A 26,906-nucleotide genomic window follows, 5' to 3' on the forward strand; every position below is an offset into this window, starting at 1 on the left:
TTGTTAAGCATTTACCAGCACACCCCTGGGGCCAAGCCACTTCTAGCTGCTACTGTAGCCCTGTGTGCTTGAGCCACTGTTACATCTCTCACCATATCTTAGGCTGATGTCACCAGGAGTGAAGTCATAGAAAGAAAAGAAGCTAGTAACAGTCAACAACTTTAAAACAGGGGTTTGGGGTATGTGTGAGAAACTGAGGCCAAGGGAACATGGGAAAAGCAATTACCATGGAATTGAGAACAGAGCTTCACTTGAGATCAACTTCATATTCTGTAGTATTTGGGAAGAGTATTTGGTGGGATTCCAAGTAATTGAACTTGGGGCAGCTAGGTGGTGCAGTAGATAGAGCACCTGGTCTGGATTCAGGAGAACCTGAGTTCAAATCCAGTCTCAGACACATCACACTTACTAGCTGTATGACCCTGGGCAAGTCACTTAACCTTCACTGCCCTGGAAAAAAAAAAATTTCTAGCCCAAGTAATTGAACTTGTCAGAGGGGACAATCCCCAGTAACAAATTTATCCATACCAATTTTTATTTAGATTTTGTTTTGCTTGGTTTTGTCTATTTGCATTTCTGTTCACTTAGTATTTAAAAGCTGTTATTAAGATAAGATGTGTTTAACTAACATATCGGTCCTGGTCTGTATTTCTGTTATTTCCTCAAAGGCTTCGGGAAAGAAAGGCTAGAATTGGCTAGGTACACACTGTGGGGACCAATTTTTAATTGGGGAGTGCTAGCTAAGCGGCTCCCCGCAATATTGGGGCAAGGAAGGAGACTGGCAGCCTCCCTCAAAACAGAACAAGATTTATTTTAACAAGTACGAACTTAAACACACACACACACACACACACACACACACACACAAACAGGATCAGTAGGATCAAGGGAAAGGAAATAAAATGGGGAAAGGGAAATTATAATACCTTAAAAAATACCACCGCCCAGGAATCAGCTGAAAATTAGCAGCAGAACACCTGTCGCTTTCCAGCTTCCACCTGGAATACCCAATTCTCTTCCCCCAAACCTAGAAACACCCCACACAGCCCCAACCAATGGGATGGCCACTCTGGCAGTCACATGACTGCCCTCACTAGGCTTCCAATCATTATAATTTTGTCAGGCCTATGTAGGTGTCAGCGTGTGGTGATGACATGAGGTGCCAGAGCCCTGGCAAAGGCTACAACCAGTGGGTGGAGTACCATGTGGTTCTCGTAGCCCCAGGCTAGTGCTGATACATAAAAACCTCAAATAACAATTAATTCTTTACAACACAAAGATCTTCTAATCCTTGGGAGAAAGATGTGGTGTCTTGAGGCAAAGAAGAGATTACACACACACACACACACACACACACACACACACACACACACACACACACACACACACGCACACACGCGCGCGCACGCGCTGTCTCTCTCTCTCTCTCTCTCTCTCTCTCTCTCTCTCTCTCTCTCTGAAAGCATAGAAAACAAGTGGGTCTAGACCTGGAAACAAAATGAGCCAAGCAGCTTGGTGGAGGCTGGATGTGGTATGTGAGGTAGTACCTCAAGTGATTTTTCCTTTTTTCCATTTTCCATCCTATGAAATTTAAAACAAATACAAAACTAAGAGAAAAAAAAGACAAAACAAGACAACTATTCCCCAGGGGCAGGACTGAGGATATGGACCAACAAAAAAGCATTGACCCAGAGCACAGATCTTAGAACTGTTTGCTTGAGGATGGGAGGCAGCCAAGCAAGGGGGTGGGGGGATTCTCCTGAGACATATTCCTTTTGTCCCACAAACTGACAAAACACATCTTCGCCAATGCTAACATTTCATTAGTCTATTCTAGTGTTTATGGGATGTACTTCTGAAATAAGGTTTACCACTTTTTAAAGCTATTTTTTATGCCCCTTTCAATTCTTTCCTGAAAAGCTGTAGCTCTATTTTTTATTTATTTCTTTTAGACATTCATTTTATCCCTGTGGAAAATGACCTTTCCCCCACTACCACATGCTACCCACCACTGAGTCTCTGCTTTCAATTGTTATTGAGTTTCTCTCCTTCCTAAAGATCTTGAGAGCTATATCATTCTTGGGCTGGCTGATATCTTCTTTGGTTTACTCATCTCTCAAGCTTTAATTCCTAAATTGTACTTTTGTGGCAGTGCCAGGCTCTGCTGTCTGCTATATTTTGGGCCTGGGTTACTTCTGTAATGTCTCACTCTGAGTCACTAGAGTTCCTGCACTTACCTTCAACTACAGGGATTTCTGGGGTTTCAGGGCTCTCTGCATCTTAGGTTACAATGATAGAGACCTCAGATCCCTTGGGCAATTGGACTGTCCTGGTATAAATGTAGCTACTCCATAGTGGTCACTGTGGGGCTTCCAAATTCTCATTCCATCCCCAGTTTTATATCCATCTTAGGGATATCTCCAGACATGGAACCTGCAGGATACAGGAGTTTTTGGCCCACCCTTGGTAGCTTGTTTAACTCTGCCTGTATTGATTTTGTTGGTGACATCTTTTCTATTGCCCATGTGTTGTTGTGGCATATATTACTGTATTTTTCTCATTTGATTTATTAATTATTTGGACTGGATTGGGTTGGGCTATCTCTCTCCATTCAAGCTGCCATTTTCACTGACAGTCACACATTTAATCTTTTTTGGCCCTTGAGTCTACTGAGTTTAAAATGGGCCCATAAATTCATACTGAGGATGCCCATCTGAGTAAATAAGCTGATTCATAGGATGACCTGAGACCACGATATGTCACAAGTTACTAAAAAGTAGAGACAGCCCTCAGTGAACACTACTGCATTGAAGATAATAGAGGATGAATTTATTTTTAATTATGAATTTTTAAATAAAATTTGGAAAATTTAATTATAGTAAGCTTAAAAAATTACTTTTTGCAATAACTTGTAAGGTCTTCTAACTTAAACACCGCAACCCAGCTCAGGTATGGAAAAAAGAAGTACAACCAATTTATAAAAGCTCATCTTAAACTATAGTTTTGCATCAATCTAGTAACATCTATATTTTAAATTGTGATCATTAGGAACTACATAATGCTGAGCAGGGGGCAACATGTAAAATCTTCCAAATTTGTAAATCTATTAGTCATACTAATCTTACTGACAACATAGAAATAAATGGGTGTGATCTTTATGGATGAATTGCCATCATTTGGGATTTGTTTTTTCTTTTCTTTTCTTTTCTTTTTTTTGGGGAGGCAACTGGGGTTAAGTGACTTGCCCAGGGTCACACAGCTAGTAAGTGTTAAATGTCTGAGCCCGGATTTGAACTCAGGTCCTCCTGAATCCAAGGCTGGTGCTTTATCCCTTAAGCCACCAAGGTGCCCCGGATTTGTTTTTTTGTTTGTTTGTTTTTAATGGCTATCTGTTCTAGCTGAAATAATATAAAGACACTAGGTGAAATAATACAAAGACACATAATGGACTGTTCTGAAAAAAGAATCATGTTAACTAATAAGTATATTACACATTAAAGATAACATGTCCTTTGCTATAGTTACTCCATGTAAAGACAAAATCTTCTTTCAGTAAGTTTCTCATTAGTAAAGTAGACTACACTGGCAGAACTCATTAATAACCCTGCTCTAGATCATTACCTAAGCTGAGGGGTGCACCTCTGTTCTTATTCAATAGGCAGTATTGTGTCAGACTTTTGAATATGCCTAAATCTCATTATTTATCTTATTATTTATTAACCCTAAATGGAAATTTGTACAAGGTTCAGAACAACTTGCTGAGTACCTAACACATCCACACTGTGGGAATTCTGTAGGTGCCAAGTTATGCTAGGCACATTGCAGAAATGCAGGGAAAAATTCAATAAATGGTCTAGGAATTTAATAACCTTCCAATGAATCTTTCTGTGAGGAAGAAATACATGTATATAAATTAATAACTTAGGAACATCTACAAATAACATAGTAATCAATGCTCAGATGAACTCAGAAGTACTGAGGAGATGGAGAAGGAATAAATGATAAAAGTAATATATGATTGGTAGGACAACCTTCCTGGAAAAAGTCAATAGTTGGAACTTGAACGAGATGAGGGCCAAAGATTGAAGGAGGTAAACAAAAATGAATTGCTGAATAAAAGATATAGAAAAGAAAACACTAAGTCTTTCCAAGTTTTTCTGAGAGCACCCTGCTCATTTTTATAGCACAATAATATTCTAACATAATCATATATCACAGTTTGTTCAGTCACTTCACAGTTGATGGGCATTACCTTAATTTCCAATTCTTTACTACCACAAAAAGAGCTGCTATAACCATTTTTGTTCGAATATGTACCTTTTCCTTTTCTTTGATCTCTTTGGTATATAGACATAGCAGTGGCATTGCTTGGTTAAAGGATATATACACAATTTTATAGCCCTTTCGATGTAGTTCCAAATTGTTCTTCAAAATGGCTGGAGTACTTCAAAGCTCCACCAATAGTGCATTACTGTCCTCTTTTTTCACATCTCATACAGCATGTTATTTTTCCTTTCTGTCATATTAACCAATCTCATAATTGTGAGGTGGTACCTTGGATTTGTATCGATTAGCATTTCTTTAATTAGTAGTGATTTAGAGAACTTTTTCATGGGACTATTGATATCTTTGGTTTCTTCTGAAAACTGCCTGTTCAATTTCTTTGGTCACTTATCAGTTAGGGAATGGCTCATGAGAAATGAGGCCTTTATCAGAGAAACTTGCTATAAAACTTTCTTCTAGCTTTTTTTTTTCTGTTTTCCTTCTAATTTTGACTACATTAGTTTTATTTGTGCAAAAGCCTTTTAATTTCATGTAGTCAAAAGTATTCATGTTCTTTCCTACAATCCTCTCTATGTCTTGTTTTGTCATAAACTCTTTCCTTAATCATATATATGAACATGTACATTTTCCCATGCTCCTCTAATTTACTTATGATGTCACATGTTATGTCTAAATCATGTACCCATTTTGACCTATGCCTGTTATATTTGTTATATGGTATTAGATGTTGGTCTATACCTAGTTTCTGACAAACTGCTTTCTTGTCTTCTCAGAAATTTTTGTCAAATAATAAGTTCTTATTCTAAAAGATTAGATCTTTGAATTTATCAAACACTAGATTACTATGGTCATTTACTACCATGTATTATGTACCTAATCTAGTCCACTGATTTACTACTCTATTTCTTATCCAGTATCATACCGTCTTGATGAGCACACCGTTTTTTTTTTAAATCTTGTGATATTAGGCTGCCTTTTTTCACATTTTTTTCATTAATGGATTTAATATTCCCAACTGTTTAAAGACATGTCTTTCATGACCAAATTCTTCTGTTGCAGCATGCAATTGTCAATGGTACAAGGGGTGGTAGTGGGGAGGTATAGAAGAAGGACAGGGAGAAATCTGCTTTCTATAAGTATTGTGTGAGAGTCACAGGTAAGTACTTAAGAATTGAGTGTTTCCCTAACTGACCCTTATTGATTGACTCTCCATAGTCAGTTTCCTCATTTTAAAACTCTTAGTTTGTTCCATTTTCCCACATAAATGAGTAATTACTGCACCAAGGCAATTAATAGCCAGGGGCAAGTTCACTTTCTCTACCAATCCTGGCTCTTTCTTATGCAATTGATTCTGAAGCCCTTACAAATTAAAAATGGGCCACTTAAAGTAAAATGTTGCTCCAATACTGCAAAAGGGCCACACAAAATGTAAGCAATTCATCAGAAATTCCATGACCAACTCCCATTCTACTTGAAAAAATATTTCTATTGTATTTTTCATTTCATTATATTTGACCAAGGGATCTTGAAAGTGAAGGGAAAGATGGTGAAGTATGGGGCAGTCCCCAGTTGAACATTCCCCTACAAACTGCTTTAAAATAATGCCTCAAATTAAATTTTGAAGTGGCAGAGCAACAAAAGGTCAGAGACTGACATTATTCCAGCCTAACACAATGTAGAAAGTCCATAGGATTGGTCTGTAATATTGGGAAGGCAGCAGGCCAGGAATACAGCAAGAGCATGAGTGGTGGGCCTTGAAGGCAGCTGAAACAGCAGCAGCAGCAACTTTGGGAACTGAGCCCAAAGACAGTAAGAAGTTCAGACAACTGGTCAAAAAGAGACCCAGGTCTTTTGACTTAAAAACCAATGTACTTGGGGTAGCTAGGTAGGGCAGTGGATAAAGCACCGATCCTGGATTCAGGAGGACTTGAATTCAAATTTGACCTGGGACATTTGACACTTACTAGCTGTGTGACCCTGGAGAAGTCATTTAAGCCTCATTACCCTGAAAAAAAAAAGAGAGACAACATAGCACTGGCTACAACTGGTACTGATTAGCAATTCTATTTCCCCTAAGCAGTTCTAAGTCAGTTTCAGGGTGGAGAAAAGTACTTGTGGTCAGTCACAAGACAGCTGGTGGCCTGGTCACAGTTCCAGAGCCAAGAAGAACACTAACACTTGTGGCTTCAGGGCAACAAGGGCCCAAGCTTAAAACCAAAGCACAGGCCAAAATAGCAGTGACCACATATCTCCTGGTATAACACCACCATAGAAGCATCAAAAACTTGCAAACCTCCAGAACTAGCTCTGAAAGCAAGATCATGAAATAGCCTGAAGTGTGGCACAGTGCCTTCCCACCCCCAGGTGAATAGAGCCCAACTTTAAAGTTCAAAGTGAATAAGTAGGCTAGCAAAATGAGTTACTACAGTGTGAGGGAATTAATTTTTATCTTATATTTTATATATGATTTTATACTATAACAATTCTCTTAAATCTGAAGCTTTTTTTCTCTGAGGTTGGAGTGGAGAAGCTTATGTATGCTAAAATCCAAACCTCCTCACTGATTTTAGATACCAAGAATACAATCCTGCTAATAAAAGAAAAACTGTGTCAATTCATAAAATATTGTTTTCATAAAACATTGTCTCAGCAATTCCTGCAATGCTTGTCAGACATCCATGAGAAGTTAGGACAACCTGACTAGAACAACCTGAATTTGTTCTATCTTTAACAATCAACCCAGTTTCCAGTAAGTCTGTCTTTATCAGACATCTCAGCAAGTAACTCAGACTCATAAATGTCCAAAGGTATTCCTTACAGATAATAAGAAATGATCTTCATGATATATGGGGACTATACCCACTTTCTTTGGTGCAACCAGTGATGATTTTTCATTTCTGTGACTCTAATTAGATGATTTCTGTTTTGTTCTTTGTTCTATGCTGATAAAACTTTATTGCACCTTCGATTCAAAGTTGTTTTCCATTTGACCCATGATTTATTATCAGGTAGCATAGACCCTCATAATAAATGATGTTTCACTTGGATATTTACCTCATTTTATCTCTTTGTTAAATTTCAAATGAAACAGTGACAGGGAAGACTAAGACATAAACTAACAAAAATATCTTAAAGTAGCTAGAAGTGAAGCCTCAAAGAAAAATACTAGTTGGACTCAAGGCTAACAAGAATTCTTAAAAGAATAAAAGAAAAAGATAATAGTGGTAGAGGAAAAATGTGGGGAGGGCGAAAAGGAAGAGTGAGTGAGAGTGATACAAGAAATTTATGAAAAGAGAATTAACAGTTTGTATTAAAAATGGCATAAATTCTTAAAAATAACACTTAAAAATAACAAAATAGTAAAAGAGGCACAAAAATTCACTGAATAATTATTTTTAAAATAACTTTTAAAAAGAACTCCTTTAAAAGCAAAGCAGTCCAAATGGAAATGGAAGTACAAAAATGCTCTGAAGAAAAGAACTTAAAAAGTAGAATTGGCCAAATGGAAAAAGAGGTACAAAAGCTCATTGAAGAAAATAATTCCTTAACAATTAGAATTGGAAAAGTATAATCTAATTACTTTAGGTACCTTCAAGAAACAATAAAATATAGTCAAACAAATGAAAAAAGAAGGAAATGTGAAATATCTAATTGGGAAAAAATCTGACCTGAAAATAGATCAAGGAGAGATAATTTAAGAAATATTGGAACACTTGAAAGCCATGATAAAAAACAGAGTCTAAGCATCATCTTCCAAGACATTTTCAAGAAAAATCACACCAATATCTAAGATCCACAGGGTAAAATAGAAATGGAAAGAATCTACCAATCACCACCTGAAGGAGACCCCAAAATGGAAACTCCCAGGATTATTTCAGCCAAATTCCAGAGCTCCTAGGTCAAGGAGAAAATACTATAAGCATCCAGAAAGAAACAATTCAAATACTGTAGAGCCATAGTCAGGATTACACAGGATTTAGGAGCATCCATATTAAAGGAGTAGAGGGCTTAGAGTAGTAAACTCTGGAAGGCAAAAGAGCTAGGAGTATAAGGAAAAAAAATCTACCCAGCAAAAATTAATATAATTCTTGAGGGGGGAGGTGTGAATATTTAAAGAAATCAAGAACATCAAGCATTCCTGATGAGAAGAATGTCTATTTTCTCAATAGAAAATTTGACATTTGTCTGAGCCCAGATTTGGGCTCGGGTCCTCCTGTGTCCAGGGTAGGTGCTTTGCCCATTGTGTTACCTAGCTCCCCTGTAATGACATCTTTAGGGCAAAATTGAGGGAGAAGAGGAATGCACATGGGGAGGGGAAAGGGGAGATATAGAATGGGGTAAAATCTCACACAAAAGAAGCAAGAAAGGGTTTATGGAATGGGAGGAGAGATGGGGGAGGAGTGGAGAAGTGAATGATCCATGTACTGAACATAATTAGCTCAAAGACCCTAATCTCATCAGAGTTGACTCAAGGAGGGAATAACATACACACTCAATTGGATGTAGTATTCTATCCAACCCTACAGGAAAGTAGGAGGAGAAAGGGATAAGGAGGGAGGGGTGAAAGAAGGGAGGGCAGACCAGAGTGAGGTGCAGTCAGAAGAGAAACACTTTTGTGGAGGAATGGCATAAAAGAAGATAGAAAATAGAATAAATAACATGGGAAGGGAATAGGATGGAGGTAAACAATTAACAATAGTAATTGTAAAAAAACTGAAGCAGAGGCAGGAGAAATGTGGGATGATAATGATGATTGATATTGATGATTATGGATTGATGAGGATTGGCAAAAGATGAGGATTGATTGATGAGGAGGAGGATTGAAAGGAGGATTGGGGCAGCTAGGTGGCACAGTGGATAGAGCACCGGCCCTGGATTCAGGACTCCCTGAGTTCAAATCCGGCCTCAGACACTTAACACTTACTAGCCGTGTGACCCTGGGCAAGTCACTCAACCCCAATTGCCTCACTAAAACAAAAAAAAAAAAGAAAGAAAGAAGGAGGATTAATTGAAAATGATGAGATTTGACTGAGGATAATGATGAGGATTGATGGATGATGCTTGATTGATGATGATGATGGCAAAATGTATGGTGTTTATTTTGATGGACTGTTGTGAAGAAAATTCTTTGTCAAAATTAAGGTGCTACATAAAGGTTGTATTTGCTGTTGTTGTAGTGTTCAACCTTATGGGCTCATTGTAGGAAAATCTCTCTTTAAAGGGCTGTGTGAATGTAGTTTACTATGAGAAAAATGATGAGCAGGATACTATCAGTGAGACCTGGAGGGACCTACATGAGCTGATGCAGAGTGAAATGTACTGTATACAAAATAAAAGTAATATTGTAAGATGTTCTGCTGTAAATGACTCAGTTATTTTCAGCAGTGCAATGATCCAAGACAACGCTGAAGGTCTTCTGAAAGATGCAGTCCATCTACAGAGAGAGAACTTATGGTATTTGAATGAAGATTGAAACACAATTACTTTTGTTAGTTACTTTATTTGAAACAAAAAAAAAATGATGAGCAAGATACTATCAGAAAAACCTGGAAAAACATACATGAACTGATGCAGAGTGAAATGTCCTGTATACAAAATAACAGCAATAATGTAAGATGATCTGCTGTGGATGATTTGGTTATTTTCAGTAATGCAAAGATCCAAGATAACTCTGAAAGACTTATGAAAATTGCAATCCATCTATAGAGAAAAAAATTATGAAAAGAGATTGAAGCATAATTTTTTGATAGTTCCCTAATCTTAAGTTTTGTTTTTGTCTGTTTTCTTTTGAAACCTGGCTATTGTGGAGTTATTTTGCATGACTACTCATGTGTAGCTTTTATGGAATTGCTTTAGTTTTTTGGGGGGTGGGGTGGGGAAGGAGGGAGGAAGAGAGGTTGGAACACAAAGTTTTTAAAAATTGCTGTCAAACTTTGTTTTTTTAATGTAATTTGGATAAATAAAATTGAATGGATTCAAAAAATAAGGAAATTTGACATTCAAACAGAATACTCAAGAAAAGCATAAAAAGGTAAGCATGAGAGAGTAGTCTTAGGGACTTAATAAAGTTAAAGAGTTTGCATTCCCACAAGATAATACATGTAACTCCTAAGAATTTTATCATCATTAAGGCAGTTAGAAGAAGTCTACAAAGACAGAGGACATGAGTATGAGATTATTATTTTGGGATGATCTTCAAAATATGTATAGAGGTGAGAAAGGGATACAATGGAAAAATGGAGAAGAGAGAGTTAGAATGATAAGAATATTCACACATTAAAGAAGAATTCAAGGAAGAATTCTTAGAGTAGAAAGAAAATTGGGGGAGGAGACAGGCAATGCTTGAACATCATTATCTTTGGAATTGCTTCAAAGAGGGAAGAAAAAAAAATATATATGCACACTCAGTTTGGTATAGAAATTTTATCCCCTTCCCCTCCTATTTCCTTCTAGGGTAAGATAGATTTTTATACCCAACTGAGTGTGTGAGCATGTGTGTGTATCCACACATACATTAACACACACATATACACTCATACATATACATGTACACATGTGCGTGCATGTATATATATATATACATATATATACATATATATATAATTTCATCTTTGAAGAAGAAACAGAAGAAAATAGTACGGAAGGAAATACATAGCTAGTTATTATAACTATGGGTGTGAATGATATAAACTAACCCATAAGACAAAAGCAAATAGCAGAATAAATGAGAAACCAGAATCCAACAATATACTTTACTTTTGACGGAATTAAATTCTGCCTTCACAGAGATGGATGAACTATCACTCTGGAAAACCCTGTGGAATTCTTGTTTTTCATTAAGCAGCTTCTGAATTTCCCCATCATTTTTATCAGATCAGTTTTGATATTTGCAAGTGTTCTGGCCCAGATGGGTAAATGTTTATTTGGTGCTGTACACCAAATCTCTGAAAACTTCCCACTCTTTTTCTGCCCCATTGTTGCCAACTATGTGTTGGCTCAGCTTTCCCTCAAAGTTAGCAACAAACTGTTCTCAACCAGAAAAAATATACTCTAATTTGTTGACATTAAGTCTTTTCTGATAGCTTTCTTGCCTTGGGGTCACTTGCCACTTTTGTTAAATGTGAATATTTAGCTTGGAGAGGATGTCTATGAAGAGTCCAGCATTTTGCAAGACATTGCCTTTATCACTTTCACATCTTGTCTGTCTCTTTTCCTTACAATAACATAGTCTATTAACTGCCAATATTTGTTGTGAAGGTCCATCTATGAAGTTTTATTGCATTTAGGTAAATGGAAGATGGTGATGAAGTCATGAGATGCACAAGTTTTCAGTAGTACGTAACCATTGCTGTTTCCAACTCCATTCCACCAAAGGACTCCCTGCCAAGTCTGGTAGTCAGTGCCCATGCTTGAATTAAAACCACCCAGAATTATATGCTTATCCTCCTTTGTCAAATTGATGATAAGGGCCTCCAGGTCTTCATAAATTTTTTATTTGACCTCATCAGGGTTCATCATAGTGGGAGCATACTTATTAATGATGGTGGCAAGATACTTTCCTATAAGTGCCAATGATATTGTCATGAACCTGTCACTCACTCCTTTTGGTAGACATACAAATTTGTTGATTAGTTTTGATTGCAAAATGTATGCCATCTTCATGGCACTACCGATAACTGTGATCATTCCAAAAGAACATTTATCAAACTCCAACTTCAGTAATCTAGCCTTCATTTGCCAGCCTTCTTATACTCAAGATGCTATTTGGATGTGATATCTGTTGATTTCTCTCACAAGAACTGTTCATCTTCCAGGTCTACTGAATTTCATGTTGTCCATAAATGTGTGCATATTCCATGTACCAACAGTGAGTGAAGTGATCTTTTAAAAAGTTTTTGTACTTTTTTATGGGTTTTGACTACAGAGTGGGATCCCAACCTACTGTGGTAAGCTGGCAAGACAAGTTTTAGGACAACTTTTTGGCCCCTTTCTCACACAAGGATGTGATCAGTGCAGTCCTTAAAAATGGCTGCTCAGATTCCCAGGGAAGCTGCCAAATCCCATTGTTGCTTCAGTCCAGTGAGAAGATGACCCTATGGAATGTGCTGCCTGGTAGAGTTATGACTAAACATCCCAGTATATCCTTACCTGCTGTTTTATCACTTGCCTGTGGCAACAGGACTTTGAGGTAGGTTAAAATGGTAAAATGGGATAAATGATGTCTTTTGATTCAAGCATAAATTAGATTTGTGAGGCAGAGTTGCAGGAAGCCATTGACATCATTCTCTCCTCCAGAGTCATCAAAGTCCAGTTGCAAGAAAAATGAAGGATGACTGTTTGTGGCTTGGGATGCTGTGGACGACATTATTGTTTTGAATGCCTGACCAAGCTCTAAGCACTCCACATACCTGTTTCAGCTTCCTTCAAGATCATTAGAACAAAATGTTCTCATCTACCCATTCCACTGGGAAAAGTCTTCACATGTTTGGGGGTAGACCCCCTCCCCCAACTCACCAAAATGTTAGAGACACCTTGGTTACCCTTAGCTTGGTTTAGTCCATCTGCCAAACTGGTTTAGCAGGGTTTGGCCACTGGACATCCTACAGTTTCTTGGAGCCACAGGTGAGAGCTGGGTGAATAAAGTAGACACCAAAGGTACAAAAGAGCCCTGAAAAGGGATTAGTAGCCCTCACACTAGAGGTACTAGTTTTCCCTTAACATAGTCTATACGCCAATAGGTACATTAATGAATTGTTGGTTGAGTAGTGAACTGGTCCAGCCATTCTGGAAAACAAGTTGAAAGTAGGCCCAAAGGATTATAAGACTGTGCATACCTTTGCTCTAGCAGTATCACTACTGGGTCTATAACCCCCAAAAAATCAAAGAAAAATTAAGAGAATCTATGTATACAGAAATATTTATGGCAACTCTTTTTTGTGGTGGCAAAAATGGAAATTGAGGAAATATTCATCAATTAGGAAATAGCTGAACAACTTATAGCATATGATAATGATGCACCACTGTTGTTCTGTGAGAAATAACAAGCAGCATGGTTTTAGAAAAACATGGCAAAGTGAAGTGGAAAGAGCTGGGAGATGATTTGCAGAGTAAATAGAAATGTTGTAATAATGATCAAATGTGAAAGACTTGACTGCTCTGATCAATACAATGATCCAAGACAATTCCAAAGGACTCATGATGAAAAAAACATGCTATCCACCTCCAGAAAGAAAACTGATGACCTCTGAGTGCAAATTGAAGTATAATTTTCTTGCTTTCTTAATTTTTTGCTTTGTTTTTTGATATGGCTAACAAAGAAATATGTTTTACATGATTTTACATGTATAATTCATATCATATTGTTTGCCTTCTTAGTGGGTCAGAGAAGAGGGAGAGAATTTGAAACTCAAAATTTTAAAAGAAAATAATGTTTAAAATAAATACATAGAAAATAATGGGGAAAAAGTGGCCAAGGAATTTTAACGTAGAGCTAATAAATAATATACAGAGACATGTGTGTGTGCGTGTGCATACACAGAAACCTACATGCATATATGTATCAATTTGCATATACCACTATATTTCAATATAATTTGTTTTCTTCATAACCCTATGTATTTTAATAAATACATTTAAAAACCTTATTCTGAGAAGTGTTCCATCACTGACAAGAAATTCTATGAAACAAAAGTTCAAGAATATCTCATCTAGGAAATTCCAGCTATAAAAACTTTCCCACCAAAGCAGATGGCCAATTTTTCTACAACTTATTCTTGAAAGTTGTTGAATTGGACTTAAAAGAAGTATCTGAGGTTTGTTCCATCTTGGTTTGTTCCAGGTTTCCCTGACTCTAAAACCTGTCTTATATATACTATACTATGCAATGTAATAAGTAAGAGGACTAGGTGACAGATCTTGGTGAAAATTATTGGTCTCCTCCAAAGTATGAAAAAGTAATGAGCCTGAATATCATATTTCAGAAAATTTTATAAGAATGCTTTTTCAAACTATTAAAAAGTAAAGATTAGGTAAAAGCTACAAATTTCAGTTCAATAAAATTCAGAAAGCATTTAAGCAATGATTCCCATATCAATTTAACAGCAAAATGTAGTCACCATACTCCAAAGCTTTAATGACAAAAAGAAGTAAACCTTTGTGTAGAAGCAGCAAGGGAAGAAGGTACTCACAAATCCCTTCCACACCTCACCCCGCACCCCTCCCTGGAAAAAAAAAAAAGTCATGCCAATGGCTTGGCCTCAAAGGGAAAAATCTAAATAAAAGGGAAAATATTGAAATATATAATCTTGAGAAGGAAAGGGAATGACAAGAGGTAGGGTTTGTAGGAATTTTTTTTTATTTCCACGTGAACACCAAAGGTTAAAGTTGGGGGGTGGAAGGGGAGAAGCTAATGAAGAGGTAAGGTGATTAGCAGATTGTGATTCTGAAACTACAATTCTATCTTAAACAGGAAGAAAATCAATAGAAAATAGAAAAGATTATGTCAGTCAGAGCAAAAACCAGAGGTATGGATGGTTTTTCTAGGTAAGGGAATATTTGTGTATTATTGGGTCATTCCTAGTAGAACCCAAAACCCTCTTTTCCCATGTTATCAAAGATCTCTTGCTTTCCAAATCCAGTGACCTTTTCTCAGGCATCATTCTCTCTGACTTCTCTGCAGCCTTTGATACTGTTAATCACTCTCTCCTCCTTCATACTATCTTCTCCCTAGTTTGTCCAGACATCAACCTCTTCTGGTTCTCCTCCTACTTCTCTGAAATCTCATTCTCTGTCTCTTTTGTGGCATCTTCTTCCAGATAGTGCCCTCTAACTGTATGTGCCCCACAGGGTTCACTTGACAATTTTATCAGCTCCCATGGACTTAATAAATGTTTATTTTTTATTTGATTGACTAATATTCTAGGTAATGAATGGGTTAAAAACTAAGTCATAGAAACAATTAAAAATTAAAAACAAGTGGTAATAAGACACTAAAATTCATGGGATATACTTACCGTAGTCCTCAGAGGCAAATATGTGTGTAAGTGCATATACACACATCCTCCCCCCACCGTGTGTGTGTGTGTGTGTGTGTGTGTGTGTGTGTGTGTGTGTGTGTGTACAGTATATAAGATTTTGGTTCATCAAAGTTCCTGTTTTTTTAAAAATGCCATATATCTACACACATATATGGTATACACACATACACATACACACACAGTAGATAGATAGACAGACAGACATAATTATATACATATACACACACAAACACATATACTTAGTTCAACATTAATATAACAAAAAAGAAACAGAAGGATAATAAACTGAGCATGCAATGTTTTAAATCAGAAAAATAACAAAAGAATAAATCCTTAGAAAAGCACAAAAGAGGAAAATTTCAAAATTAAAGATGAATTAAACATAATTTTAAATGTCAACAAGGCTGCAGAAAACAAGGCATGTTTTAAAAGCAAGAACTTTGATAAACCATTAGTTCATTTAAGAATGAGTGAGAAAAATTAAGATTTCTAAAAATAAAATATGACAGGGAGGAAGATACAGCAAATGGAATGATAAAGGAAAATAATTTTAAAAATACTTTAATTACAAGCCAATAAAATTAAATAAAAGGACATTTAAAATATAAAATAAAGAATCATAAAAAGGAAGTAACTACTTCAAACAAATAAATAAAATGATAATGGCATAAAGGACATGTCACAAAAATATAAAATATGTAATATATAAACTGCATTTGATTTAGAATTATGTTCTTATAACACAATCTCACTGCCAAGTAAATATTTCCAAAACTGAAGACAAAACTATAATAAATTCCTTTTACAAGATAAATATTATTTATTCCCAAACCAAGGAAGGATAAAGCAAAGAAAGAGAAGTGAGACTAATATGGTTAATACATATTAAAAGAAAAATATTAAATACTGACAAAAAGTAGACAAAATGTATCCAACAATTTATTAATTATGCCAAAATTGGATTCTATCAGCAACATTGGATAGTTTAAAATTAGCTATATAATTAGAATAATGAAGTAAATAAAAATAAAGACATATAAACAAATGCTGAGAAAGTCTTCACAGATTAAATTATTTGTATTACAAACAAAAAAGATTAAATAATTTCTTCTTTATGTAATTTGTTGTTGCTGTTCATTCATTTCAGTCATGTCTGGCCCTTCATGACCCCACTTAGGATTTTCTTGTCAAAGATACTGGAGTGATTTGCTACTTCCTTATCCAGTGGATCCATTTTGTTAAGCAATAACAGATTAAATGGCTTGCCCAGGTTCACACAGCTAGAAAGTATCTAAGGCTAGATTTGATTACAGGTCTTGCTAACTCCATATCTAGTGCTCTATCCACAGAGTTACCTGCTGCCTCTTTTATGTAATAAAATTATCTGTATAAAACTAAGAGCTGCACAAGAAGAGGGGTGAATCCACTATGTTGTTTTTGTCATTTGTATTGCACATCATATTAGAAATGCTGGATAAAGGGGCAGCTAGGTGGCTCAGTGGATAGAGCACTGGCCCTGGATTCAGGAGGACCTGAGTTCAAATCCGGCTTCAGACATTTAATACTTACTAGCTGTGTGACCCTAGGCAAGTCACTTAATCCCAATTGCCTCACCAAAAAAAAAAAAATGCTGGATAAAGCAATGAAACAAGAAAATAATTAAAAGAATAAACATCAGCAAAGAGGAGACAAAAATATTTATTTGTGTATGGCATTATGATATCCTTAGAAAATGAGTGAGTGAGAGAGAGAGAGACAGGGAGACAGAGACAGAGAGTGATGACGTTTAGATTAAGGAAGAAATCACTGTAAATTAGCTTATGAAGATAGAAGGTAGATAGGAGTTGTATAAATGCAATGAAGTATTTTATACAATAAAGATCTAAGAAATTATGTGGGTATATTATCTTTATAGTTAATATGCAATAATATAGATATTGTGTGAAGAAAAATAAATATGCAATTTACCCTTTGACCTTCTTTACCCACTACTTCATTTAAACTTGAGGGAAAAAATTGGCTGTGAGGAAAGATCAAACTGGGCAAAAATATTTATAGCAGGAATAGTTGTAATAGCAGAAAATACCATGTATCCAATGACATAAATGGCTGAATATACTGAGATACATGAACATAATATAATGTTATTATGCTTCAAGGAACATGGAAATAGGGAAGGATTTATATGAAGAAACACAGAATGAAGAAAGCCAATAAAAAATAAAAACTACAAACACTAAATTAATAATTATTGAAGGTAAGAAAACATTTAAAGTCAATATAAGTTAAATATAATGGGTATCTACCTTTTTATTTTTTTCACTAAATAGTATTCTTCCCAATTACATGTAAAGATAATTTTTAACATTCATTTTTCTAAGATTTCTCTCCCTTCCCTACCCCCTCCCCAAGACAGCAAGCAATCTGATATATGTTAGACAAGACAATCGTGTTAAACATATTAGCCATGTTGTGAAAGAAAAATCAGAACAAAGAGGAAAAAACATGAGAAAGAAAAAAAAACAATAAAAAAGTGGCAATAGTATGCCCCAATCTGAATTCAGACTTCATATTTCTTTCTCTGGATATAGATAGAATTTGCCATCATGAATCTTTTGGAATTGATTTGGATCATTGCATTGCTGAGAAGAACTAAGTCTGTCATGGTGGATCATCGCACAATGTTGCTGTTACTGTGTATAATGTTCTCCTGGTTCTGCTCACTTCACTCAGCATTAGTTCAAATAAGTCTTTTCAGGTTTTTCTGAAATCTGCCTGATCATAATTTCGTATGGCACAATAGTATTCCATTACATTCATATAACACAAATTGTTTAGACATTCTTCAATTGATGGACATCCCCTTAATTTCCAATTCTTTGCCACCAGAAAAAGAGCTGCTATAAATATTTTTGTATATATGGACCTTTTCCTCTTTTTTATGATTTCTTTGGTATATGTACCTAGTAGTGGCATTGCTGAGTCAAAGGGTATGCACGGTTTTATAGCCTTTTGCATATAGTTCCAAATTGTTTCCTAAGAACACTACCCCTTTAAAGGAACAAAAGAAATAATCATTAGTTAGTGTCTACTATGTGCCAGGGGGCAGCTAGATGGTGCAGTGGATAGAGCACTGGCTCTGGAGTCAAGAGGACCTGAGTTCAAATATCACACTCATAAACTTACTAGCTGTGTGGCAAGCCACTCAACCCCAATTGCCTTAAACATCCAGGGCCATCTCCAGTCATCCTAATATATGTCTTGCCACTGGAACCAAATGGCTCTGGAGGAGATAGTGAGGTTGGTGACACTGCACAACCCTCCCTCATTTAAATCCAATTCAGTGCAAGTCATGACATCACCCTGATGTCATGGTCTGCTTCAAGAATTAAGGACAAACAATAACAACAACTATGTGCCAGGAACTGTGCAGTTTACAAATATTATCTCATTAGATCCTTACAACAACCCTGAAAGGTAGCTGATATTATTATCCCTGTTTTACAGACAAGGAAACTGAGGTAGTTAGAGGTGAAGTGAATAAAGGTTGAGCAACTTGTCCAGGGTCAAACAGGTTATAAGTATCTAAAACCAGGTTTAACCTCATTTCTTCCTGACTCCAAGGCCAACGTTCTATTTACTGTGCCACCTAACACATAGTTTTTTTTCTTTAAAAAATAACCAGCATATGATTTGCATGTATAATTCATTATATTAATAATGGTATCATTCAGTTTTGTGAAGAATGTATTATTGCTTCACTTGTATATTTTTTGTTGAAACAAAATTCATCTATTTTAAGTCACAATGAAAAAGATATTTTTCTACAGATTGCTCTTTTTTTTTTACTTTGGCAACATTTTATCAAGCTCCAGAATACCACCAAGACTCCTAAAATATATTCAAAACTATTTTAAAGATACTGGAATAACCACCCACACATTAAAACTAAATGGATAAAAAATACAAAGTAGCTAAATTCAGACACACAGTTGAAGGGTAGCCTGTTGAGTTAGCTCATTGCCATATGTATCTTAGATAGGTATTTCAGATGAAAAAAATGAACTAGGTGCAGTATTAAATTGATGATGATGGATGTCATTTGGAAACTCATGATGTACTTTTAATGATCTTAAGCTTTTCCCTGATGCAAAGGTCAACTTCTTTTTTCAACACTGATATTTTTCAGATCATGCTATAGAGTTTCAAATCATGGAACTTCTTGATCTACAAATTTTTTTAAAAATCAAATTACAAGTGACTGGAAGGGCAATGGAAAGATGAAATGGTAGAAAGTTATCATTAAGGACGTATGTGATATTAAAAGTGAATAGGAGGGGCAGCTAGGTGGCATAGTGGATAAAGCACTGGCCTTGGATTCAGGAGGACCTGAATTCAAATCCAGCCTCAGACACTTGACACTAGCTGTGTGACCCTGGGCAAGTCACTTAACCTTCATTGCCCCACAAAACAAAAAAACAAAACAAAACAAAAAAAGTGAATAGGACTATACTCTAAGAGGAAGCAATAACAAATGTATGAGCCAAGTGTTACATTGATACAATATTAAAAGATCCAAATAAAGGCCTCCAGCATGTTGGATAGATCTTTATAGTATAATTATTAAAATTAATGGAGATGAATAACACAGAAATTGTGAAAGTGTGAATGAGTTGAAACATGTATCAGGGTGGAGAGTAACCACACCAGTGAGATCCTATATCCATTAGAATATGAAGTATTTGACTTTCAATTAATCTTCCATCCCTTGTAGATTTTATTAATATAGTTATCATTCAACTTTTTTGCATAATAGCACCACATCTGCCCCCTAAATCTGATTTCATTCAAACAGACTATAGTCTGATATGAACTGCTAAAGCCAGTGAAATATTAATATGGGGGAGCTCATTTGGGAGATATAAAGAAGCATATAGACTTCCTTCAGAGAAACTACTAAGAGCTAAATAATGCAGAACTCTATACAAGTCATTGTTAAAATTTAGTAGATGCAGAATGTGAAAACTACATAATCATTATAAATACCTTAGGAGCATTAAAATGAAAGATTAGAAATTATTTGGGGGAAATGAAGTAGTCATAGTATGTCATGAATGGTAATAAATTACACTGGAAAAAGTGATTCTCAAGCCTGTGGAAAATTTTGCTCTTCGATTCCTTTCCCACAAAGCTGTGTGGAGTGACCATCAATTTGGAGAAAGGCAAAACTTGGACCACATCAGGAAATAAGATAATGGAATGAACCACCATGTGAATAAAGACCCTTTTCCCAAGGGTTGAACTGAGAGTAGAGAGGGAAGACACTCAAGGGATTATTTATAAGGAAGAAAATCCTGTTTCATTCAGGGGAAGGAAATGACTTTGGAAATCCTTTTTTGTCTTTTTATCTACAGTAAAAATAGAGTTTTCTTATAATAGAAACAAAATTAATATTGTTTATTTATTCAATTTTTGCACTGACTTTTAAAAATTAAGTCATTAAAATATTATGCCAACATTTCTATCTGGCTCCCGCAAATATGAAACAAACAATTATGGCATGGAAGATTTCATAAAACCCATTCCATTTAAAATTAATTGTACATGAATTATAAAACACTAGGACTGGCACAAATAGGCTATAAACAAAGGTTTCCATTTATTCCATTTAATTAGCTCCCATGTCCCTATAAGAGAGGTGGAAGAAAAAGGAAACTCTCCTACTCCTAAGTAGAGTGGTGGTTTTTTTCTTTATAGGGGGTACCAGGATTAGAGAAATATATCCTAATGACTAGATTGTTTGATTTCAATGCTCTTGTATGTGGGTTTTGCATGGCTTGTTTAAAAACAACTGCATTTTCTAAGGAGCATTACACACATGGAAAAAATATCTCTTGTCACAAAGGACAGAACCTTTCTGAATTTTTGACTCCTACAAAACAATTACCAAGTGCAGATCTTCCTTAACATTATCTCAATCTTCCCCTCCTCAAAATCTCATATATTTAGGACTATAAGCATCCTGGGGCAATGTGTGATACTGAAAAAAATAATTTAACTTTCCAAAACCTTGTTCTCATCACCTGTAAAAATCAGGATAACTCTTGCATAGCCTGCCTTACAATTCTGTGGAGACCAAATGAAATAATGGATATGCAGTGATGATTTTGGCCTCACTTTTCCAGAGTGAGTACAGCTATAGCTCACCATGGCCATTTCAGGATTCTAGGGATCCTCTGAGAGGTTGGAGATATATTTTTAATTTCAGTGGCTCAAGCCCCTATTCAGTATGTTTCATCCTAATTTTAACCACCAGTGATTAATTTCTACATTCCACTTAATCAACTAATATCAATTACCTTTCATTAAGGGATATGTAATTCAAAGTTATAACAAGCACATAAGTTATAAATATTTTCCCCAAAAAAGTAAGGGCACACTCATTCCTATGCCACCTCTATTCCTGAGGAGAGTAGACTAGGCTCAGTGTAGTTGCTAAATAGCACTGTTACATGACCAATGGATAAATGAGTTTAAATCTTCGCTACTACTGGACTGGGCTAGACAGGGTACTTGGGACTTTGCTCTTCACCATCTTTTGGTAAATCCCCAACATGGATCTGATCCTGAACTTTCTAGTGGTTCACTCTTCTGACCTTTGGAAGCCCACAAGGTCACAGAAATCTACAATCTCCTTCTCCTAAACTAAAGAAAGAATAGAGACAGCCAAAACAGCAGCAACAAATAAAGAGGAAGAGGTGAGATAAACCATGACACTTGAACATCTGAATTGATTAAGAGAAGAACACACACACAGAGCTGGGGATAAAAATACATCCTCAGAAGGGAAAGGAGAAAGGGGGAGAGGAGAAGGGGAAGAGTAGATTAAGAGATTGCCAAGAGAACCCCAAATGGGGTCATGATGAGTCAGACATAACTGAAACAATTGAACAAGAGCAATAGATTAAGTGATGGGTTTATACTAAGAAAAATAAACTAAAGATGTAAAAAAATATTTACAGCAACTCTTTTTTGAAGTGTCAATGAATTGAAAATTGTTCATCAGTTGGGGAAGGCTGAATAAGTTATGGTATAAAAATTATATGTAATATTATTATGCTGTAAAAAATAATGAAAGAGATGCTTCCAGAAAAAGCTGGGAAAACTCATATGAACTGATGTGGAATGAAGTGAGAAGAACCGGGAGAAGGTTTATACAATGACAATAATATTATAAGGACAAACAACTTAGAAAGACAAGAACTCTTGACCAACTGTAAATCCTCTCCACTACAGAGGATTCATGATGAAATATATTACCCATCTCCTGATAGAGAAATGAGAGACTCAGAATACAGAATAAGACTCTTTTTTTGTGTGTGTGCATGGCAAATGCAGATTTTGTTTTTGCTTGACTCTGCAACGGAGTTGGGGGGGGTTGTTTTTTGTTTTTGTTTTTTCTCAATGGGGATGAGGGGAAGTGAAAGGGAGAAAAGGCAGAATTTTTGCTGATTAAAATAAAATTTTAATTTAAAAAAAAGAAGTATTCTATTCCCCAATTTAGAACATCTGCAGATGTTTTGGATCTGACTCCAGGCATCCAGCCATGTAAGGAGATGAACTATTGCTTGGATACATTGATGGAAGCTGCATGCATTGAAAAAAAGAATGGAAATTTTCATTCTGGCTTTCTCTTTCAGGTGGTGACAGGTAGAGTTTTTCTATTTAGATTTTGCCCTCTAGTTCTTAGAAATATGGCCAGTTTTCTTTTATGATTTCTTTAAATATGATAACTAGACTCATTTTCTGGTTATGGCTTTCAGATAGTACAATATTATTTAAATTATTAACTTTTTGCAAAATATTTTCCAGGTTAATTGTTTTTGTTATGAATTGGCTTGTATTTAATTCTATTTGTTCCGTCTTTTAGACCAAGCTACCAATAAGATGGTAAGAAGAGTATTAAGGACTAAGTTAAGGATTTGTTAGTTCTTGCTGTTGCTTCAGTATTTCTAAAATACTACTACTGAGCACATAGTATCCTCAATCTACTGCCCAGGGCTATTTTCTTATATTTATTCAAGGGCATGAAGACAGAATGTCCTTTAGCACTCCTGCTTCCCCTATTACTGAGCAAGATACCACCAATCAGCACCAGTAGAAATAGCACTGGCATAAAAACAGTTAACTGATTGATATGGTTTCCATCAATCAGCCAGGCAATGTCATTAATGAAAAAAAAGTAAAAGGGTATGTGGTCTCCTCCCCCCCTAATTAAATAATATTTTAGGGGGCAGCTAGGTGGCACAGTGGATAAAGCATCAGGCCTGGATTCATGAGGGCCTGAGTTCAAACCCAGCCTCAGACACCTGACACTAGCTGTTTGACCCTGGGCAAGTCACTTAACCCTCATCACCCCACAAAAAAAAAAATGATGCCCATAATTATTTCTTGGGTTCCACTATTATAAAATTCCTGATCAATAAACTCTAGTGGTTCCCTATTACCACTCAGGTCAGATTCAGACTTTACTGTTTGGCATTGAAAGCCAAATATGGATCCTACTTACATTTACAGTCTTATTAGTTCTTCCCTTCATGTACTTTAGTCTTCTGACAAATTTACCCTTTTTTCTCACTCTTGTCCCATTGGTATGCCTTTGCTAATAGGTTGTTCCCAAGACCTAAACTGCACCTTCTCCTCTTAGCATCCAGACACCTTCAAAGATGAGTTCAAATGACATCTTGTATAAGAAACTTCCCTGCTCTCCACTTCCTTAGTCCCACCCCAGCTCTAAGTATGAGGATATCTCTTAAAAATGGCCAATCAGGCTCTTCATTCGAAGAAGCCTTATGTTTCTTCATGGTATTTAACTATATTGAACACACAGTCATAGTAAATGACAAACAAAACCTAAATTTGTCTACTGCCAATTTAAAACTTTGAACATACAGTCAAAAACAATTTGCCCAGTTAAATTTTATGCATATATACTAAATGTCTCTTACGCTGTTACATTGACTCTCTTCCATTGCAGGTCCTGGGTCACTCACATATACTTGTATACCTACATACATACATATACACATACACACACACAGACACATAAGCATACACAATTGTACTATTCTATGAGAGAGGAGCTACTGGATATTAATCTTTATTTTGAGTTATTTTGTTTTACTGAACTGGGACATATTTATACTGAACCATCAATCTTCTTGAGATGGGATCTCTGACCCATTTACAAAAGAGCTAAAATTAAAGATACAGCCATTTATGCCCAAAAAACAGAGCAAAGCTAACTAGACCATGCAGAGAGAGATGACTTCATTAATACTGTCTAATCAACTAGTCTAAAACCAGTCATAGTTTCTACCTCAGTATCCCTTCCCAATGACCTTTAAGCCCACAGAGAATAGAACTGCAACACAGTATCAGCCTACGCTCTCTGTCTGGAGACAAGACTTGGCCTTGATAATGACACAAAGCTTTCAAAAGTTAGATCAGCTATAGTGAACATTTCCTGGGAAATGGCCTGCTGAATTGTTGGATGCTTATCTCAGCACTGAGAAACATAACTCTAATTAACCAGAACCATAATCTCCACTGGGCTTTGGTACTAAATGAAGTGGAACGTATGACCTGTTGGAGAAGAGTATGGGGCCTCTGGTTGTAGGTCCTTATTTCATATTAATTTCAGTGTTATATACACATTACACTCCCCCTAGAATGAAGTTTTCATCAGGCAAAGAGACGAGTGAAAGAGTTCTATAGTGAGCAGCCTACTCCTGAAACCAATTTCAAAATCAATTCTTAGCTTTAAACAAACCCTCTATTGCATCATTAATCATAGTGACCTCTTCCTAATGGAGCAATATAGTCACCCCTAAAAAGGAAAAAAGAGAATTATCATTTCAGGTTCAAATGCTTGAGCTGTTGGGGAGCAAATGGGGCACAGGAGGGAACAAGTAGAGAAGGTGGAAGGAATAAGCATTTTTAATGTGCCTCCTATGTTCCAGACTCTGTATTAAGGTGTTTTTGACAAGTTATTTTCTTTGATCCTGAGAACAATCCTGTGATATAGGTGCTATTATTGTCCCCACTATACAGTTGAGGAAAACTAAGGCAGAAGTTAAGTGACTTGCCCAGGGACACATACTTAGAAAATATAAGACTAGATTTGAACTCAGGTCTTCCTGACAACAGGCCCAGGTCTCTGTACCACCTACTAGGGACCAAGAGAGTTCAAAATTTTGACAGCTTTAGTACACTTTTGAGCAGCAATAAAAACCTCTCCAAATTATCCACGACTCTCCATTCTTTCCTCCCTTCTTGCCTCTTATTTTTTTCTTTCCTTTTTTCCCTGCTTCTATTTAAAGTCCAATAATAAGTAGAAATAGATAATGTAAGAGAGGTTTGAAAGAAAGGGAATGATGAAAATGTTCTTTTACTCTGACCTCACATTCTAGAAAGCATTTTCAATTCCAGTCCTCTTTTCCAAGCAAGAGGGGCTGCAGACCCAGCAGGAAGAATTTGCTCATTCCTGAGAATCATAAGGAAAAGAGAGGAGATTAAGGGCTTTCTGTGGTGAGATGCTCTGGTATTTTACAAGCCTATAAGGAATAGTTTTTATAATTCTAATTTAAAGCTGATACTGCTCAGCTACTGCAAGAGAAAGTATCTATCTATTCTGTGTGTGTGTATGTATGTGTGTGTGTTTTACTTCTTGCACATGGCCTGGATATAGATGCATTTGTGAATATCTTCTCACTAGGTCAAGGGCTCTTAAATTGAGGCCCAGGAATATTTAATAGGCATTATTATTATTATTGTTATTTTTGGGGGGGTGAGGCAATTGGGATTAAGTGACTTGCCCAGGGTCACACAGCTAGTAAGTGTCAAGTGTCTGAGGTCAGATTTGAACTCAGGTCCTCCTGAATCCAGGGCCGGTGCTTTATCCACTGTGCCACCTAGCTGCAAATATTTAATTTTTTTTTGATAACTGTATTTCCATCTAATTAGCTTTCTATGGCATCATGTGCATTTTATTTTATGGATTTAGAGACATTTTTTCAGAAAGATCCAAAGGATACACACACACACACACACACACACACACACACACACACACACACACACACACACACACACACACACACCAAACCCCGGTTGTTTCATTGTCTTTATCCCTTTAAAGGACAAACTGAAGCTCCCTCCAAAAGATCTCTTCCATATCCTCCACTATTCAAAAATTCATTTGGGGTAGGGCGGCTAGGTGGCGCAGTAGATAAAGCACCGGCCCTGGAGTCAGGAGGACCTGAGTTCAAATGGGGCCTCAGACACTTGACACTTACTAGCTGTGTGACCCTGGGCAAGTCACTTAACCCCCATTGCCCTGCAAAAAAAACCAAAACAAAACAAAACAAAAACCAAAAAAAAAAAAATTCATTTGGGTTAATAATACAAAAATCTCCTGAGAGGTGTAAGCCAATTAGTCACAACTTGTGGTTAAATGCTTTAATAAGAATGTCTGCCTAAGATCGTTAATGAAGAGAAGAATTGTTGCTATAGTTTTGGATGCAG

Source organism: Dromiciops gliroides, chromosome 5 (assembly GCF_019393635.1).
Source record: "Dromiciops gliroides isolate mDroGli1 chromosome 5, mDroGli1.pri, whole genome shotgun sequence".
NCBI lineage: Eukaryota > Metazoa > Chordata > Mammalia > Microbiotheria > Microbiotheriidae > Dromiciops > Dromiciops gliroides.